The 15372-nt window shown below is 45.6% G+C and overlaps 1 protein-coding gene and 1 pseudogene across 1 annotated transcript in view; one reads left to right on the top strand and one right to left on the bottom strand.

Annotated features, from left to right (window-relative positions):
• Window positions 1-15372, bottom strand: part of LOC135391500 (ankyrin repeat and fibronectin type-III domain-containing protein 1-like) — an 865331-nt gene that overhangs the window by 611808 nt on the left and 238151 nt on the right. The gene's annotated exons all lie outside the window — the stretch shown is intronic.
• Window positions 8786-15078, top strand: LOC135390502 (uncharacterized; annotated as a pseudogene).

Raw genomic sequence — 15372 nt, forward strand, 5'->3', positions numbered from 1 at the left:
TTGCTCAAGAAGCCTCCAAGCTTTTCCAAAAAGAATCCTCAGTCACACTGGCAGAACGTGAACAATGACGGACAGAAGTGCGACCATTGGCTAGCAAATTCTCTAGCCTCTATCCTCCGCGGTGACCTAGAAAACTTTCGTTTCACCCCGCCCGGGATTTTCCATTCTGCCGCGGGCTCCACGTGAAGAGGACGTCAAGCTTTGGCGCGATTCACTATGGTATTTGGATTCCTCCTGGTCAAGCGTCACAGGTCTGTTGTTTTCACTAGCTTTGGTATATTGCGTTGCGATAGCTGTTTAGCTCACTGTACTTTGCTGAAAAAATTGCTGTGCTCGCAGACGCATACTCTCTGGAACTGTAAACGAAAATCATCCTGGAAGTTCATCCTTTTTTTCTGTCTTTTTTTTTTTCAACAGCAAAGGTGCGATAAGGCGAGGTACGTAACCCCACCAGGCCCGTCAGATGCTGGGAGAAATTAAGCTGATCGACCGAGTTACGGCACTCCGTGAGGAAATCAGCGCACTAAGAAAAAGGTTCTCGAAGTCACAAACATATAGAAGTGAGTATGCGCCGCGATTTTTCCTTTCTTCCTTCAACAAGTACTCTTATTTTATTTATTTCTACCTGTGTTTCTTCTGTACAAAACATGTTCACAGAACTAGATCATCTGCTGAGCCATGCCAGGAGACTGGCGCGGAAGCTACAAAAATTGCCTGGGTTGAATGCAGACTTCCAGGATATGACGGCTACCTCATTGGCAATGGCGGTCCGACACGCATCATCCTCTGGTGGGTGCAACATGTCGCCTGACAAACGACAACTCAAGTACGCCGGCACCCGGGAAGCCGTACGTACCTGTTATTTGTAACCGGATTTTCAGTTCATCGTGTCAGATTCCGGCACATTCATGTGCACATTCATTGTGGCACGAAAATTTTGGTCTACAAAATGTTTCCATGCGTCCATGCAGGTCGCTGAGCTCATCACTGGGTCAAGCATGTTAGTGCCACATTGCGAAATTTCTGGCGTACGCCTGGGAAGGATTGCCACACCTTGTGAAGACAACGGGCACGCGGCTCCGTGAGCTCAGAGAGAAATGGTGAATGAAGCTGTTTCCGACAAATGTAAATGAATTTACTGCTGGTTTTCAATAAATGCATATCATATACTCGCACATTTGTTACTTCTTTTGAAACGTACGTTGGGCGTACGGATCTGACCCTGGGGTTGAGGCTGGGGTTTAAACGAACTGAGTCAGGTTATTATCCGGTATCGGTCCGGATCTGTACACGGAAGGATCAGGAATAGGTCACGTTTTGATCAAAAGCTATTCAGGGGAAAATACAAGTTTGATCTGGGTTGTGACACCTCTAATCCAGATATGATCAAAGTTTGAATGAATCTGTGCCAAAATTTTATTGAGAGCCGATCAGTTTCTGATCAGTGATCTGAATCAAGTCTTGATCAGAGGTTAGTCAGGAGGCGGTACAATTTTGATCCGCATTTGATAACATTTTGAATAAAGCTTTATCAAAATTTTATCATATGCTGATCAGTGATCCTGCCCAATTTAGGAATCAAACCGGATCAGCCATCCGGGATCAGGGCCGGATTCCAATTTGATTCCGGTATTTTCGTACGGGATATCCACTGATTGGATCCTGTTGATACGGTTTGACGCAAGCCACGTTATCAACGGTCTGCTAAAACTCTCTATTACCACAGAAGAAGGACGACGACTTCATTTCGGACGCGAAAGAAGCACACTTTCACTTTCACGAGTTTTAGCAGATCGCCAGCACTCTATACGGAAACGATACTTCAAAGGAATCAGGCGATTGACACCTCATGTTATCCGTAGCGTTGTCGTTAAGACTTTCCGATCTGCTTAAACTCTCTTTCTTAAGCCATGAACCTGAACGTATATGTGTGTCAACGTACACGATCACTCGGACGATTCCTCCTCATCTGGGTGGTCTTCAGTTCTGGTGATGCAGAGGATGGGTTTGTGAATACTGTAGTAGGAGATGTAGTCCATGCAGCGCGCACTATACAACCCCAGGCCATAGTCATGATTTAGTTGTTGTTGTTGTTATACAAGTTGATTGACACTACTGCGTTTCATTGCGCGCAGGCACATGCATGCGTATACGTACCACATAACTCACATAAGCAACCCGCTGGACTGTTCACATACATGTGGGCATCGAAAGTGTCAGCCAATGCGCACTCTTCATGAAGAGTTACGGCGAAAAGTTTCAAGTCCACGTTTGAGTTCGGTGTAACGCAAACTGCAGTTAGTTTGAGTGTAATTTAAGTGTTAAATTGTAATTAATCCTGCATCTTTCTTTCTCGCAACTTCCATGCATTCCATGTTTACTACGGCCTTGTTGAAATTCATATCACACACAAGAGGGGAAGCGCTTCAGCACGCAAGCGTAGCAGGCGGCGATTTGTTCCCGCTTGGGCGGCTCGATGCGTGCGTCGGAGAAAGTTAAGCTCGGGCGAACTCCTTGCGTTCTGCTGCAGAATGTCTCGCATGCGTCTGTTGTCGCGATAACTACAACGTTCGCACGCATCCTCACGCAATGGAACGCAGTAGTGTGAACCATGCTTAACAATTCTCGTGAACACACGGTCAATCGTTGTGCCGTTGCGTATGGTCGGCACATTCACATCACCTACGATGTCCAAATTGTGTCCTGTGTGCTCGGCGCTCACGTTGGGTTTCTGCGCGCCGACGTATATGTTCGACTTCAGCCACTGCGCGTATGGCGGTTCGGTTCGGCAGTACGAGTAGGCGGGTAACGAATACTTATATAGGGAAGTATTTCGAGGTGTAGTGTGGTTTAGTATTTATGCAGCGTCACGCGTATTTCGGCCCCTCCTTCGGCAGCAGCGGTAGTGCGCTTTGCAGCACGCCGATTCGTGGTATTCTCGGCGGCACGTCGCTTATGTTTATTTTCTTTAGCGAACGTGTCCGCATCTCCCGCAGCAGTGGCGGCAAATCTGCGAGCTCTATACTTGCGCGAATGCTAAGCAGTGCATCGTTTACACTGTAACTCCGTGGTGTCAGACGACATTGACAACATTGCATCAAATGCACAGTGCAGCCACTAGAGACTAGAGGGAGTGAGCGCTCTACGAAAATGATACAATAAAGGAACGGACAAAGAAAAGAAGGAAGGCTTATGTTTGTCTGCTTGCATGTTCCTCCTTCTGAACACTTACTTTCCAAGAATAAAGGAAGCTGTTAAACCAAAGATTCACAACAAGATGTCAGCCACTCCAAAGGAATCAGGTGTCTGGCTTATCGTGTTTTATAGCGAATTCTGCTGGTCTTTTTTGTGTAGAAAAAATTCAGTGGCGATTTAGCGGTAAATACGAGAGAAATGCGTTAGCATTAAGCGCCTTTTCCGGTCCATACTTGACTTCCGGGTATCCACTTCCTGTCTAAACCCAACTTCTGGTTGTCCATTTCCGGTCTAAACTCGACTTCCGGTTGTTCACTTCCAGTCTATACTTGACTTCCGGTTTCCACTTCCTGTCCAACTCGACTTCCGGTCCTCCACTTCCAGTCTAACCTGACTTCCGGTTGCCCACCTCCTGTCTATATACTTGACTGCCGGTTTGACACTTTCAATTACTATGTACAACTCCATTTAATTAACCTTTAACTAGCCTCAATTACTTTCAATTACCCTTTTATTACCGAAGGTAACCTCAGGTTACATGAGCTAATCTTGAATTTGATGTAATTTCCTTTAATTACGTTTACTTGCTTTAAATACTCTCAATTCCTCTCTAACTGATGTTAATTACCTTTAATTACACATAACTACCTCCGGTAACCTGTAGTTACCCCCGGTAATCTTTATTTCATATCATCTTTCTCTTAATTACATATATCTTACATTCATTGCCTTTAAAGTCAATTTTCTTGTAATTGTAATTACCTCTAATTATCTTCAATTACTCTTACCTCTTACTCTTAGTTGCCTTGGACTACTTCAGTTTCAAATCGTTTACCTCCATTTAGATTTACCTTCTAATATCCCCTTTACATGTCCACTTATACCTCTGCCTCGCTGAGGCTTCACCATCTCATACACGGACACACACTTACCTACAGCTTTTTCCAGTTGGACACTCCTAGTGCTAACGCATTAAAAGTTGCACTGGCTGGAGCGTGCATGTTCTGCTGGTCGTTTGCGTGCAGCGTCCGTTCGCGAACACTGAATCCGTGTAGGTTAGGCCACTCGGACAATATCGGCGGTGTGGACCGGAACACGAGCTCTCAAGTTCCCCTTTCAGCTCCTTCTCATCATCCTTTCCAAGGTTTACACGTGCTCAACATGGCCGCCATGGAACCGGCAGACCTACTAGACCTACTGGAGATGTTGGACGCGATGCTTTTCAGCATTCCCAAAACATGTCACTCTTGGTGGTAGAGGTACCGCAGTGCTAACTAACAATTAAAATTGTGCCCAAATTTATTCTTGTCAAATTAGCTTATGTTCCGCTGTCTGCCTGTTGTGTGCTCTGTCTTCAAGGTTCTGATGCCTCAACTACATGTGCTCATAAGACAATCAGCCGAGTGAGATAATGAGATGACCAAGCCGTAAAGTATCCAGCAACAAAAATAACGCCGTCTACGACATATCGCGATGCCAAATGAAGCCCCTTTGTGTAATTATGTCGGGTCTAAAAAATTCCAGATGAAAGTAATTTAGCTACTAAAACCGTGAGCAACTACACGAATGGCGGTTATAAAGAGCAGCACAGTTACTTCGTCGACAACGAATGACGTGAAGTGTATTACTCACATACGTGTTGCATTTATATGCGAAGCAAATACGTTGCTCCTATGCGCTTGTCCCGCGTTATAACACCCTGCAATTATGCAATAATATTATGAACAGCGGCGAGTTGCGGGAAACAAAAGAAGTGTGCACGAAATGTTATCGGTGACGCTTGCAAGTTGCGATAGCCGATAACGTGAAAAGAACACAAATAACTGGAGTTCACAGCCGATAACCGCAACGTGGGTTATTATATACTACTGCGCAAATGAACTTTTGAAGACCAGGATGCTCATATACTATATACGACACTCACGCTGCAATTCTGCCTCCGTGACCGGATTTCCACGGCTGTCGTCTGCTCCATGCAGGTTCACCGCAGTGGGAGGAGTCTCAGAGGAAAACTGGTATCGCTGACGTCACAAATTTGATGGGCCAAAATAGCTGCCGTAATAAAAATGGCTGCCCCCATGTCTGTTTCGGAATGGATCATTCTAATTTATGAAAAAGATAAGGTTGTTTTCTGGAAATGAAGAATGGTTTCTAACACAGTTCGATACCGGCTCTGAGCATATCGTAATAGTTCCGACAAGTCGAGGTACCTCCGGAGCTGACCTTTAACTGACTGACAACGGCGACATTTCATTCGCACTGCATGTTGCGATGTAACACGATTATGGTGCATATTGATAACCCTGCGACTAGCAACACGAAAAAGAACCACCACACACAAAGTCTCAAGCTCACAGCTCGCTTGCTTGTTAACCATTCACGATTCTGCTGTGTCTCCATCACAGGTGTTCAAGTGACCACGAACAGTACGGGTGCGTCATGCACCTGCAAAGCGACGATTGCGGGAAAGTGCAAGCACGCGGCAGCGGTCTGCTGCTAATTAAACAAGGAATAACTCGAGACTGGGAGGTACCCGGGTACGAATTCCGGTGCCGGCTGTGCTGTCTGGGGTTTTTCCTACGACGCTTTCAGATATACGTCGGCACAGTTCCTTTAGAAGTCGGCCCAGGGCGCACATTCCCCCAGGGCGTCAGTCGTGACGTTGCCCACCTCTGTGAGGCCGACAACGGCGAGCCCTTTCACCAGCACCACCACCACCACAAGGAATAATAGGCTATATGCACGGGGCGGTCGCAGAAGTGGGGCTAAAAGGCGGCATGTTTACCCAGGATACATGCCGGACTGTTTGGTTGTGCGGACCATGATTGCTTGGGTCCCACTTTTCGCTTGTATCAACGTCGAAACCTGAGCACAACAGGCCTATACTACACAGGCATCTCATGCTTGGAGATATTCCGGACCACCTCCGGCCTTGTTGCGCCACGTCCACGAAACACGAACTACTGGAACTGCTCATCAAACGGCACACGAAAGAGAAGAAGACGATGAAAGTCTCTGTGATGATATTTTCATGGTACTGGCGTACTGGTACGACTGAGGACACGTATGTCCGGCTAGAAGATATCCAGGGATTTTGAAATTTCCGAAGGACAATTCAGCAAGGTGTTCTGTACGTGGATCAGTCTTCTACAGGGCACCCTGACGAAACGTTTACACTTCCCAAAGGTACACCATATCCCGGCGTATCTGTCCCTTCGTCCTAGTCTCGGGGTTTTACATCATGCATCATCTTCACCAGCTCGCTTGCTTCCTTGCCATTTTTTCATTGTCGTATCTACCCCATTCATCCAAAAACTTCTCAACCACCCAGCTAGTCCTTGATGCGACTGAACGCAGAATCGAGCGACCTAGTTCAAACAAACCACAATGCAAAACATTTTCCAGCTATAAACATTATAACAATACAAAGTCGTACTCCGATGCACACCAGACGAGTACATAGCTGTTGTGTCTAAGCTCTGAGGAGCTTCAGTATCTGACGAGCTATAGTGGAGGAAAGTGGAATACTTTGGTTTGTTGAACCAGGTGATGCCATTATGATGGATGGGGTTTAAGTTCACCCACCTTCAACCCGATGTTAAAGTGTATTGCCCAGAGTTCCGCCAGCCTCATGAAATACAAATGAGAAAAGAAGCTGTGCTTGAACAAGACAAATAGCAAGTGCACGAGCTCACGCCAAAAGAGAGATTGGAAGGGTGAAGTAATTCTACATACTTCAGATACCACTACCAACCTGAATTATAGATATTGCCGAAAAAAGTTTCCATGTCTGCTGTTATTTGAGCAATTTTCGTTACCCTCTAATCCGGAACTGAAAGGAATATCTCGGCAGTGCAGAATATGTACTTATTCCTTGCCGTGTTAACTCCCGTGATAACCCCTACTTTGTCACTCAAAAAGCAGCCATTTACCAACACTGCGGTTTATTACACTTTACTCTCAAAGGGAAACTCCGCTACAGAAACGTTGAAGTAATAGTGCGAAATCAATCCATACCGTATGCTGTTTTAGTGGACACAGTTTGTTATCCCCAGGTGGCACAGATAACTGGAAAACGAATATTTGCTTTTGAGTCAATCGGCGCCTTTCCACGGGAGAGCGCTCAAGCAACACTGGGCTTCACCTCATCGGTATTTTTCGTGTGCGCCTTTCTGTAGGTTCTGCTCTACCGGTGGCGAGTACTTTACAACGAAATCAAGGAAGCAGACGACTCGTCATCCGTGTCGCCAAGAAGTAACCAAGCAGAAGAAGTCACCAAGCGCGTGCCCGAAACGTGCTCGAAACCAGCCGACGGCCCGCACGAGACTGCCTGTGACGTCACGCAGAGTACAGGTGGTTGGAGAGGGAGCCTTCAGGAGTTTCGGTTTCCATATCAGCTTCCCAGCTCTTTTGGCACTACCGGGTCTCCGACCGCCAAAACCAACTTTCTTTCTCATTTCTTATTTACCGAACTTATTTACACAGTCACTATAAGATGGCGATGAAATTCCCCATTCATCATCTCACAATAAAGTTGTTGTTGAATTTCGAATTAAAGTGTTACAGCGGGAGCTGTCGGTGCTCCGATCTAGATAAGGCGAGCAACCTTATCTGTTACACCTGCAATCTGTGACGCCTGTGGCGCTGCGGTGGCAAGCTGTACTTAAAGGGGCATTAAATTGATGGTCGAACATTGTCTAAAAAACTACACAGAGTGAACGCAGGTGTTTCACTCTACCTAAATATGTGGAAGACTTTGTGCAGCTCAAGCGCTTTAACTATTTAAAAAGCAGATCAAAGAGCGTAATTAGTGCAACTCTCCCCTTCGTCTAATACGTCAGCAAACGTCACTCGGCTACAGCAAACGGGGCAGAATCATCCCCGAATGACGTGTTGCGTCGTCAACCAATCTTGGACTCCCACAAGATCAGCCGCGGGTGAGAACCTGCCAACCTGTTTGTTGCCGCATTGCTGCGGCTCCGTGGCTGCGGAGGGGTTTCACTTCAAAGAATAAATGCGGCTTATAAAGAAATACAATTTCTGTTCGTGAAGGCGGCCGGAAAAGATGTACAAATGATACGTTGTGGAAGGACATTCCTCGTGAATTTGTGTAGAGGCTCTGAAAAAAAAAAAAAAATCTTATTAAAAAATGCAGCAACATAAGTGGTGGCCCGCACGAAACATTAAAATGACGTCGCTCCTATTGTTGTAAGAACTTGAAGGGCGGAACAAGTTCAAGAAATAGAGCGCAACGCGTTCTGTAATTACTGCGCTACTGTGTCGTTGTCGACCTTCATAATTTAAGAAAATATGTTTCAGAGTTAAATAGACATATTCCTACTGATACATCATTGCTCTTATATCGGTTTAGTGCCCCTTTAAGAGAGCGGTTCTCGGAAATAAACGTTTTTATGTGGTATACCTGACGATGTAACACTGGCGACGGGGTTTCGTCTACAACCCAGCGGCTGTCTAACAAGCTGTTTACGATGTCCCTACCCCTCAAGCTAGGACAAAGCCACAAGCCACAAACCAACTGATGTCTGAACAACGGAGCTCGGCAGACGGGCAAGACATTCACAATACCACAATGTCTCGCATAGGACGTATTGGAGAGTTTAACGAGAAGACGGAAAATTTCGATTCCTACATAGAGCAGTTTGAGCACTACATCACAGCCAATGATATTCCTGACGCGAAAAAGCTCGTAGTTTTCCTAACTGTCGTTGGTGCATCAACTTACGAAGTACTGAACAACTTACTCGTTCCTAGTTTACCCGGCGAGAAGACATACGAAGAGGTCAAGGCGGCATTAAAGAACTTTTTAGTCCAACAAAATCTGTAATCGCAGAGCGATGCAGGTTTAATCACAGATGTCAACATGAACAAGAAAGTGTATCGCACTTTATAATGGAGTTAAAACACCTGCCTAGAAAGTGCGAATTTGGATAATTTCTACAAGAGGCCCTGCGGGACAGAATTGTAGGAGGACTACGAAACGAACGTACGCAATAGGCATTATTTGCGGAACCGAAGATCACGTTTGAAGCGGCGTGCAAGACTGCGCTAGAGAGAGAGCAAGCTAGAGATAAAGTAGAAGCCGCACTAAAGACAGAAGTGACAAGAAAAGGTCAAGAAAGTGAAGCGTACTCAAAAGAGTCAGTGCCATCAAAAATCAGTGCCATCAGTGCCGAATTGGAAACCGACATGACCCACAAGAATGCTGGTACAATGGGTACCGTTGTAATCGCTGTAAAGAAAAAGGGCATCTGCAAAAGATGTGCTCGCAGGCACGAGGGAAAGCTTTCACGAGGGCAGTGCTTTTCAGTATTGAGTAAGATAGTTGAAAGGCTAATCTCGCGCAGACTGACATCATATCTTGAAAATAATAACATTTTATCCGACTCACAATTTGGATTTAGGAAAGGTAGATCCACAGAACTATGTCATTCAGAAGATTAGAGAAAGCATTAATTCAAAAAGATTAACGATGGGGTGGACTTAACACGAGCGTTTGACCTAATTAATCATGATATCTTGCTACAGAAACTTGAAAGATACGGGATAAGAGGTTTACAAAGGTAGAAAGCAATATATCACGATTGGAAAAGTCCAGTCAAGTTTTGCCGAGTGCACAATGGGTGTTCCTCAGGGGTCGATCTTGGGCCCACTTCTGTTCTCGATATACGTAAATGATCTCCCTGAGTTTCTATCAACAGGCTGCACCCTTTATGCGGATGACACCAATCTGTTCGTTGACGCAGATACACCAGAAACTTTATATCGAGAAGCGAATAGGATTCTATCCAAACTATCACAAAGGTTTTCATTGAACCGGTTAGCACCTAATTTCACTAAATCAAATTATGTGGTCTTCCACGCAGCTCAGAGGTCAGTAGATTTAGAAAACCTACAAGTCGACTTTAGGAAGGGAGTTGCCTCAGGACAGAAGCCGCCGATATTTCGAACAGAGACAGTTCTTCTTCTTCGCCCAGAAGAAGAACTGTCTCTGTTCGAAATATCGGCGGCTTCTGTCCTGAGGTAACTCCCTTCCTACATCTCTACCGGTTTGCTGGATTTCTACCCATCTACAAGTCCACTTTGATTCCCATGTACTTTCTCGCGTCCACTGAGTGAAGTTTTTAGGGGTGACGCTAAATGAACACCTCACATGGCAACACCATGTGAATGCCGTTACACGAAAAATGTTGACAGGCTTTCAGGCGCTCTCGAAAGTGGCGTCACTATTTCCTATTAATATTCTTCTTAAAATTTATTATGCACTAGTTCATTCACATCTGCATTATGCGTTGGAAATTTATAGCTTAACTTATCGGAGTGTTCTCCAACCTCTTTTGGTATTGCAGAAACGCGCCTTGAGACTAATACTGAGAATAGAACCGGGACAGTCGATTTCCTTTGCGTTGTCCGTATTGTCCGTCATGGACATTTTACGTTACTTAAATATAAGGTGCTACTTTCCATGCACCGTACGTTTTATTCAAAGAATACGTCCTGCGTGGTTCAGTTGGAGTATTTCACCTGCTCTTACAGTTTAAGAATAGATTATATGTATCTCAGTGTGCCACAACAAAGGACTAACGTTGGACTACAAAAATTGGGGTACAAAGGTCCAAAGCTATGGAACACACTCCCATTACAATATAGACGAATGAATAATTTTCCAGCTTTTATAAAAACACTTGAAGGCATTCCTTTTGTCGGAGATGTGATTGGATCGATGTCAGTCTTGTTCTATCTTTTTGTGATATTAATGTCTCCCCCCCCCTTTGTGGTATCTCAAAGTTATTTTTGCGACATATGAATATGTAATACTGTGTAATCGATGCAGATATCAGACTTTTCTTCTTTTTCTTTCTCTCTCTCTCTTTCTTTTTCTTCTTTGTCATTGTAGTTTATGTTTACAAACTGGTTATAACTCGGTAGGCCCACAAGACGTGCGTTTCTTGCTGCGGTCTATTATGTTCTGGACAGCAGTACTGGCCTTGTCCTCGCTGTCCCACACCTATCATGAGTATCTAGAGCTCCAAATAAAAATATTTTGATTTGATTTGATTTGAAAAAGAAATCCGCGAAGAAGCAAAGGAATTGAATATGTGTCCGCGTCCGACAATGAAAGTGATGAACTGAACTGCTACGCAATCAGAGTTTACAACGCGGAGGGCAAAAAGTCTAACTATACGGTGTATATGGACGTCGAAGGGCAGCCTATCACTATGCAGATCGACACGGGTGCCGCCGTGTCACTTATACCAGCAGCACTTTTCGAACGTCATTTTTCTCATTTACGGTGCCGGCCGACATCAGTATGCTTGAAGACCTACTCAGGAGCAGGGTGTCGGAGCGAATCGGAAACCGGAACCGAAAACCGAAAAAAAACGCTATTTTGGTGCGAACCGGAACCGAATCGAAACCGTGTACATTTTTTTTCGCTCAGGAGGGAAACCGAAAAAATTATTAACGGTTTTCGGTCCAAGCAAAAACTTCGCCGGTTTGGACTACAAGTGTCGTCGTGTGTTCTGAAGTCATGTCATGGATACTTTACCGAGGGTTACGAATATACGGTGCAATGTATGTCCGTATACTATGACCCTTAGGCTCCCTTTGTAACGTTTTATCGTTTGCGCACATAGACTTAGATGTACATGTGACCGGTTGTGACTCTCTACCAATGTGCGACCCAAGGGTGCTGCGAAGCGGCTTCTCTATCGGTAATCTCGCGCAACGTGTCCCTTGTTTGAGAGCAGCGAAGTTGAATACATGTACAGCTCGAAGCAGAGTTAACTGGAACGCCGCTTCGACCGGCGGAGCAAGAGGGGAGCCACCCTGGCGGCCTTTAGCAGAAATAAAGGGAGAGGGCGTTTCGACATTTCCATTTCAGTCGGAGGGAGGTGTGGGAGGGGGAGGTGTTCGTTGTGATGTGCCGAACAGTGCCCAATCAAGCTGGCGTTATCAACGCTGCGCCTGTTTGTGTTTTGGGCGATTGTGTCTGAGATAATGCGGAGAATCGATGGCATGTCACGCGCCTGGAAACGGGATGGCGCATGGGCACGCGTCATCCGAAACGCTCATTTTGTGATCGAATGAAATGAATAACAGCTTGTTTCTGTTCGGAAAATTTACTGTGCCCAGAATAGAGGATGCGAAGATGCTTGAAATAATTAGTGATGGTAATCGCGAAAGCATCGTAATGAGTTTTAAATATAATAATAAAACAATGCTTTCATGGTGTAGCATATCGCGTCTCTCGGGAGTTTCTCGGAAGCACAGCCAATTAGTACACACACATTTTTTTGTGTGTGTGTGCATGCTGGCACACCGTGCAGGGAGTCTCCGTGGAGGAAGTTTTTTTATTATTGCTGTAGTGAATTATCATCAGAGCTAGACAAATTCACCATGACCTTTGTCCTCACTTAAATTTTCGTCAGCAGAGGTTCGCTCGTACCTCGACTGCATGTTCCCCAATTTGCGTCTCCCACCTTTCGTAAATCGCATTTTTATTTTGATTTTTTATTTTTTTTTGCCCCACATCAGTCCTTTTTCTGAAAATTTTCGTCGTCTGGATAACTTCGCCGTAATTTTGGAAGTTTGGGAGGGGTGAGAGACGACTGGTTCGCACATGCTTACCTGCCTCGCGCCATCGGGATATCATCGATTCTTCGCAATCCCTCAGACACGGTCCCAAAAACCAAACGAGCGCAGCGTTGATAACGCCAGCCCGATTGCGCACTCTTCGGCACGCCACAGCAGACACCCCTCCGAGTAGAATGGAAATGTCAAAACCTCCTCGCCCTTTATTTCTACTAGACGCCGCCAGGGTGGCTCCCTTCTTGCTCCGCTGGTCGACGCGGCGTTCCAGTTAACTCTGCTTCGAGCTGTACGTATCCGTGAGGCAAGCGCGTGCGAAGTGGCGCCTCTTTTGTGGACAGGACACGAAGAAAAGAAAACGGAGCCGTTGAGCGCGTTTCTGAGTGAAGGTGTTCCTCGATTTGCGTCGTACTCATGTGGTAGTGCTTGCTGGCGAGCAAGCAGCAACAGGCATTCGGATGGGACGCGATCGCATAAAACCAGCAAGAAAGTACTTTACGTACGAGATCACGGCAAACAAGTCCGTCTGTGTCATGCGCTTCAAGAAAATAGAAAGCTTATTTGAACAGACAGTCACCTACAGGAACCAGGAGCTACCAATTTCACAGCTGCCTATTACAATTAAATGCGATGTATGCATATAAACGGGTTTACATTTTGCAGCATTGTTTTTTGTTTTTTTTTTCTGGGAATGAATGTGTCCACCAGAAGCGGAACCGGTTAAAACCGGTATGAACCGTTATTTTTTTGCTCCGGAGCAGAACCGGTACCGGACCGTTTGTGATAGAACCGGAACGAAAAACGTTTCGGTTCGACACCCTGCTCAGGAGAACATATCGCAGTGAAAGGAAAAGCGAATGTAAACGTTAAGTACGAAGGAAAGAGTCGGGTTTTGCCAGCCTACGTCGTGAAAGACCATGGAAAACGACTTCCGGTCTTACTAGGAAGAGACTGCATGGTTGGAATAGCTCCAATTAAACTGGAAAAAAAAAAATTCTCGGTCAGCGTAGATGATCGTTTGAACGAACTGCATCGCAAGTTTCCAGTTGTGCTTTCATTGCAACCCGGCAGAATCGAGAAGTATGAAGCAAAAATCGTACTGAAGGAAGGAGCAATTCCCGTTTTGTGCAAGCCGCATGGCCCGTGCCTTTTGCCGTCCAGGACAAGGTAGCCCAAGAGTTAAGCAATTTGGAGGAAGCCGGCATTTATTAAACGTGTGTCACAAAGCGAATGGCGACGCCACTGGTGGTTGTTCGTAAGAAGACTGGGGACGCAGTAAGACTTTGCGGAGATTACAAAGTCGCCATCAATCCCGTGTTAAGAACATATTACTACCCACTGCCACACCCGGAGGACCTGTTTGCGTCGCTTACGGGATCCAAGGTGTTTTCAGTGCTGGACCTAACATTCGCCTACCAGCAAGTTGCAATCAGCACAGAATGTCGCCCTTTCTTGACTGTTAATACGCCAATGGGGTTATCTGAGTATCAAAGACTGCCTTTCGGTATTGCTAGCGCTCCGGCCATTTTTCAGTCCCTTATGGACCACGTGCTAACGGTCGGGTGTTATATCGATGATGTCATCGTTGGAGGAGAAACTATGGAAGAAGCACAACGTAACCTTGAACAAGTGCTACATCGTTTTCAAGAGTATAACATCACAGTTAAGGAAGATAAATGCAAAATTTTCTCGGAATCCGTAGTATACCTGGGCCACAAGATGACGGGATCCTTTTAACGTCGAATAAGATGAAGGCTATCAGAGATGCGCCTGAACCCAAGACTATCACAGAGCTGAGATCGTATCTCGGTATGTTGAACTTTTACGGGAAGTTTATGAAAAAATTGTCGACTGTTGCAGTGCCCCTCTACCAGTTACTAAAAAAGGGACAAGGGTGGTCATGGACGAAGGAATGCCATTTGACAGAACAAAACGCCTGCTCACGAAGAGTAACGTCCTGACTTATGATGATGTGACTAAACCGCTGGGACTTATGTGTGATGCGTCAGCCTACGGACTAGGGGCAGTAATTTTTCACATCATTTCACAACATAGCATTTGCGTCGCGTACTCTCTCCGAAACTGAAAGGAGATATTCGCAAGGTGAAAAGGAAACACTCGCCATCATCTTTGGATTAAAACGTTTCCATAGGTATCTCTACGGACGACCTTGCACCATGTATACAGATCATCAACCACTACTGGGCATCCTCGGACATGACAAGGGAGTCCCAGCTTTTGCATCAGCTCGAATTCGTCGTTGAGCACTTTTGATGTCGGCGTACAACTACCGTCTGAAATACCGTCGAGGACAAAGCCTGGAAGTAGCCGATGCTCTGTCACGTCTGCCAAAATGGCACGGGTACCACCACGGGTACCAGATGCCAGTGACCACCCGGAGGACACACGTGAGTGTCTAGCTGTATTTCAATCAACTCCCATAACAGCAGATGTCATCGCCAAGGCCACAAAGTGGGATAGCACGCTAATAACGGTTATGAACTTAACATTAAGAGGATGGCCATGTCAAATCAAGGACGAGAAGTTAAGTCCTTACAGGACACGAAG

Source organism: Ornithodoros turicata, chromosome 4 (assembly GCF_037126465.1).
Source record: "Ornithodoros turicata isolate Travis chromosome 4, ASM3712646v1, whole genome shotgun sequence".
Lineage (NCBI taxonomy): Eukaryota > Metazoa > Arthropoda > Arachnida > Ixodida > Argasidae > Ornithodoros > Ornithodoros turicata.